Here is a 6,518-nt window from a genome sequence, read left to right as displayed (position 1 = left end):
AGGCTGCAGAGCGGAAGAGACCACCAACACTGCTCACCCCTGCCCACATCCCTGGCCCAAGAGGAAACTGTATAAGGCCTCTGGGCTCCCGTGGGGGAGGGCCCAGGAGCGGCAGGACACCTGCCTGAGACACCGCCGGACACTGAAAGAAACAGACCGGATAAACAGTTCTCTGCACCCAAATCCCGTGGGAGGGAGAGCTAAACCTTCAGAGAGGCAGACAAGCCTGGGAAACCAGAAGAGACTGCTCCCTGCACACACATCTTGGACGCCAGAGGAAAAAGCCAAAGACCATCTGGAACCCTGGTGCACTGAAGCTCCCGGAAGGGGCGGCACAGGCCTTCCTGGTTGCTGCCGCTGCAGAGAGCCCCTGGGCAGCACCCCACGAGCTAACTTGAGCCTCAGGACCACAGGTAAGACCAAATTTTCTGCTGCAAGAAAGCTGCCTGGTGAACTCAAGACACAGGCCCACAGGAACAGCTGAAGACCTGTAGAGAGGAAAAACTACACGCCCGAAAGCAGAACACTCTGTCCCAATAACTGACTGAAAGAGAGGAAAACAGGTCTACAGCACTCCTGACACACAGGCTTATAGGACAGTCTAGCCACTGTCAGAAATAGTAGAACAAAGTAACACTAGAGATGATCTGATGGCGAGAGACAAGCGCAGGAACCCAAGCAACAGAAACCAAGACTACATGCAATCATTGGAGCCCAATTCTCCCACCAAAACAAACATGGAATATCCGAACACACCAGAAAAGCAAGATCTAGTTTCAAAATCATATTTGATCATGATGCTGGAGGACTTCAAGAAAGACATGAACACACTTAGGGAAACACAGGAAAACATTAATAAACAAGTAGAAGCCTACAGAGAGGAACCGCAAAAATCCCTGAAAGAATTCCAGGAAAACACAATCAAACAGTTGAAGGAATTAAAAATGGAAATAGAAGCAATCAAGAAAGAACACATGGAAACAACCCTGGATATAGAAAACCAAAAGAAGAGACAAGGAGCTGTAGATACAAGCTTCACCAACAGAATACAAGAGATGGAAGAGAGAATCTCAGGAGCAGAAGATTCCATAGAAATCATTGAATCAACTGTCAAAGATAATGTAAAGCGGAAAAAGCTACTGGTCCAAAACATACAGGAAATCCAGGACTCAATGAGAAGTTCAAACCTAAGGATAATAGGTATAGAAGAGAGTGAAGACTCCCAGCTCAAAGGACCAGTAAATATCTTCAACAAAATCATAGAAGAAAACTTCCCTAACCTAAAAAAAGAGATACCCATAGACATACAAGAAGCCTACAGAACTCCAAATAGTTTGGACCAGAAAAGAAACACCTCCCGTCACATAATTGTCAAAACACCAAACGCACAAAATAAAGAAAGAATATTAAAAGCAGTAAGGGAAAAAGGTCAAGTAACATATAAAGGGAGACCTATCAGAATCACACCAGACTTCTCGCCAGAAACTATGAAGGCCAGAAGATCCTGGACTGATGTCATACAGACCCTAAGAGAACACAAATGCCAGCCCAGGTTACTGTATCCAGCGAAACTCTCAATTAACATTGATGGAGAAACCAAGATATTCCATGACAAAACCAAATTTACACAATATCTTTCTACAAATCCAGCACTACAAAGGATAATAAATGGTAAAGCCCAACATAAGGAGGCAAGCTATACCCTAGAAGAAGCAAGAAACTAATCGTCTTGGCAACAAAACTAAGAGAATGAAAGCACACAAACATAACCTCACATCCAAATATGAATATTACGGGAAGCAATAATCACTATTCCTTAATATCTCTCAATATCAATGGCCTCAACTCCCCAATAAAAAGACATAGATTAACAAACTGGATACGCAACGAGGACCCTGCATTCTGCTGCCTACAGGAAACACACCTCAGAGACAAAGACAGACACTACCTCAGAGTGAAAGGCTGGAAAACAACTTTCCAAGCAAATGGTCAGAAGAAGCAAGCTGGAGTAGCCATTCTAATATCAAATAAAATCAATTTCCAACTAAAAGTCATCAAAAAAGATAAGGAAGGACACTTCATATTCATCAAAGGAAAAATCCACCAAGATGAACTCTCAATCCTAAATATCTATGCCCCAAATACAAGGGCACCTACATACGTAAAAGAAACCTTACTAAAGCTCAAAACACACATTGCACCTCACAAAATAATAGTGGGAGATTTCAACACCCCACTCTCATCAATGGACAGATCATGGAAACAGAAATTAAACAGTGATTTCGACAGACTGAGAGAAGTCATGAGCCAAATGGACTTAACGGATATTTATAGAACATTCTATCCTAAAGCAAAAGGATATACCTTCTTCTCAGCTCCTCATGGTACTTTCTCCAAAATTGACCATATAATTGGTCAAAAAACGGGCCTCAACAGGTACAGAAAGATAGAAATAATCCCATGCGTGCTATCGGACCACCACGGCCTAAAACTGGTCTTCAATAACAATAAGGGAAGAATGCCCACATATACGTGGAAATTGAACAACGCTCTACTCAATGATAACCTGGTCAAGGAAGAAATAAAGAAAGAAATTAAAAACTTTTTAGAATTTAATGAAAATGAAGATACAACATACTCAAACTTATGGGACACAATGAAAGCTGTGCTAAGAGGAAAACTCATAGCGCTGAGTGCCTGCAGAAAGAAACAGGAAAGAGCATATGTCAGCAGCTTGACAGCACACCTAAAAGATCTAGAACAAAAAGAAGCAAATACACCCAGGAGGAGTAGAAGGCAGGAAATAATCAAACTCAGAGCTGAAATCAACCAAGTAGAAACAAAAAGGACCATAGAAAGAATCAACAGAACCAAAAGTTGGTTCTTTGAGAAAATCAACAAGATAGATAAACCCTTAGCCAGACTAACGAGAGGACACAGAGAGTGCGTCCAAATTAACAAAATCAGAAATGAAAAGGGAGACATAACTACAGATTCAGAGGAAATTCAAAAAATCATCAGATCTTACTACAAAAACCTATATTCAACAAAACTTGAAAATCTGCAGGAAATGGACAATTTCCTAGACAGATACCAGGTACCGAAGTTAAATCAGGAACAGATAAACCAGTTAAACAACCCCATAACTCCTAAGGAAATAGAAGCAGTCATTAAAAGTCTCCCAACCAAAAAGAGCCCAGGTCCAGACGGGTTTAGTGCAGAATTCTATCAAACCTTCATAGAAGACCTCATACCAATATTATCCAAACTATTCCACAAAATTGAAACAGATGGAGCCCTACCGAATTCCTTCTACGAAGCCACAATTACTCTTATACCTAAACCACACAAAGACACAACAAAGAAAGAGAACTTCAGACCAATTTCCCTTATGAATATCGACGCAAAAATACTCAATAAAATTCTGGCAAACCGAATTCAAGAGCACATCAAAACAATCATCCACCATGATCAAGTAGGCTTCATCCCAGGCATGCAGGGATGGTTTAATATACGGAAAACCATCAACGTGATCCATTATATAAACAAACTGAAAGAACAGAACCACATGATCATTTCATTAGATGCTGAGAAAGCATTTGACAAAATTCAACACCCCTTCATGATAAAAGTCCTGGAAAGAATAGGAATTCAAGGCCCATACCTAAACATAGTAAAAGCCATATACAGCAAACCAGTTGCTAACATTAAACTAAATGGAGAGAAACTTGAAGCAATCCCAGTAAAATCAGGGACTAGACAAGGCTGCCCACTCTCTCCCTACTTATTCAATATAGTTCTTGAAGTTCTAGCCAGAGCAATCAGACAATAAAAGGAGATCAAAGGGATACAGATCGGAAAAGAAGAGGTCAAAATATCACTATTTGCAGATGACATGATAGTATATTTAAGTGATCCCAAAAGTTCCACCAGAGAACTACTAAAGCTGATGAACAACTTCAGCAAAGTGGCTGGGTATAAAATTAACTCAAATAAATCAGTTGCCTTCCTCTATACAAAAGAGAAACAAGCCGAGAAAGAAATTAGGGAAACGACACCCTTCATAATAGACCCAAATAATATAAAGTACCTCGGTGTGACTTTAACCAAGCAAGTAAAAGATCTGTACAATAAGAACTTCAAGACACTGAGGAAAGAAATTGAAGAAGACCTCAGAAGATGGAAAGATCTCCGATGCTCATGGATTGGCAGGATTAATATAGTAAAAATGGCCATTTTACCAAAAGCAATCTACAGATTCAATGCAATCCCCATCAAAATACCAATCCAATTCTTCAAAGAGTTAGACAGAACAATTTGCAAATTCATCTGGAATAACAAAAAACCCAGGATAGCTAAAGCTATCCTCAACAATAAAAGGACTTCAGGGGGAATCACTATCCCTGACCTCAAGCAGTATTACAGAGCAATAGTGATAAAAACTGCATGGTATTGGTACAGAGACAGACAGATAGACCAATGGAATAGAATTGAAGACCCAGAAATGAACCCACACACATATGGTCACTTGATTTTTGACAAAGGAGCCAAAACCATCCAATGGAAAAAAGATAGCATTTTCAGCAAATTGTGCTGGTTCAACTGGAGGGCAACATGTAGAAGAATGCAGATCGATCCATGCTTATCACCCTGTACAAAGCTTAAGTCCAAGTGGATCAAGGACCTCCACATCAAACCAGACACACTCAAACTAATAGAAGAAAAACTAGGGAAGCATCTGGAACACATGGGCACTGGAAAAAATTTCCTGAACAAAACACCAATGGCTTACGCTCTAAGATCTAGAATCGACAAATGGGATCTCATAAAACTGCCAAGCTTCTGTAAGGCAAAGGACACTGTGGTTAAGACAAAACGGCAACCAACAGATTGGGAAAAGATCTTTACCAATCCTACAACAGATAGAGGCCTTATATCCAAAATATACAAAGAACTCAAGAAGTTAGACCGCAGGGAAACAAATAACCCTATTAAAAAATGGGGTTCAGAGCTAAACAAAGAATTCACAGCTGAGGAATGCCGAATGGCTGAGAAACACCTAAAGAAATGTTCAACATCTTTAGTCATAAGGGAAATGCAAATCAAAACAACCCTGAGATTTCACCTCACACCAGTGCGATTGGCTAAGTCCAAAAACTCAGGTGACAGCAGATGCTGGCGAGGATGTGGAGAAAGAGGAACACTCCTCCATTGTTGGTGGGATTGCAGACTGGTACAACCATTCTGGAAATCAGTCTGGAGGTTCCTCAGAAAATTGGACATTGAACTACCTGAGGATCCAGCTATACCTCTCTTGGGCATATACCCAAAAGATGCCTCAACATATAAAAGAGACACGTGCTCCACTATGTTCATCGCAGCCTTATTTATAATAGCCAGAAAATGGAAAGAACCCAGATGCCCTTCAACAGAGGAATGGATACAGAAAATGTGGTACATCTACACAATGGAATATTACTCAGCTATCAAAAACAACGAGTTTATGAAATTCGTAGGCAAATGGTTGGAACTGGAAAATATCATCCTGAGTGAGCTAACCCAATCACAGAAAGAAATACATGGTATGTACTCATTGATAAGTGGCTATTAGCCCAAATGCTTGAATTACCCTAGATCCCTAGAACAAATGAAACTCAAGACGGATGATCAAAATGTGAATGCTTCACTCCTTCTTTAAATGAGGAAAAAGAATACCCTTGGCAGGGAAGGGAGAGGCAAAGATTAAAACAGAGACTGAAGGAACACCCATTCAGAGCCTGCCCCACATGTGGCCCATACATATACAGCCACCCAATTAGACAAGATGGATGAAGCAAAGAAGTGCAGACCGACAGGAGCCGGATGTAGATCGCTCCTGAGAGACACAGCCAGAATACAGCAAATACAGAGGCGAATGCCAGCAGCAAACCACTGAACTGAGAATAGGTCCCCTATTGAAGGAATCAGAGAAAGAACTGGAAGAGCTTGAAGGGGCTTGAGACCCCAAAAGTACAACAATGCCAAGCAACCAGAGCTTCCAGGGACTAAGCCACTACCTAAAGACTATACATGGACTGACCCTGGACTCTGACCCCATAGGTAGCAATGAATATCCTAGTAAGAGCACCAGTGGAAGGGGAAGCCCTGGGTCCTGCTAAGACTGAACCCCCAGTGAACTAGTCTATGGGGGGAGGGCGGCAATGGGGGGAGGGTTGGGAGGGGAACACCCATAAGGAAGGGGAGGGGGGAGGGGGATGTTTGCCCGGAAACCGGGAAAGGGAATAACACTTGAAATGTATATAAGAAATACTCAAGTTAATAAAAAAATAAAATAATAAAATAATAAAAAAAAGAGGGTATTTCCATGATAGCATGTTCAGCCATTTTTGTATATGGCCAAGCATAGTACAGCTTGATCTTGTGGTAGATTTATTTACAGTTTTTTTATTACTTTTATTCTTTAATCCTTTTTTTATAGTCCAGACTCCATCCCTTCCTAGTCTGCTCCCTGATGGCTT

The sequence above is a fragment of the Rattus norvegicus genome, chromosome 4, assembly GCF_036323735.1.
Source record: "Rattus norvegicus strain BN/NHsdMcwi chromosome 4, GRCr8, whole genome shotgun sequence".
Taxonomy (NCBI): domain Eukaryota; kingdom Metazoa; phylum Chordata; class Mammalia; order Rodentia; family Muridae; genus Rattus; species Rattus norvegicus.
Note: the sequence above shows the minus strand (reverse complement) of the source record.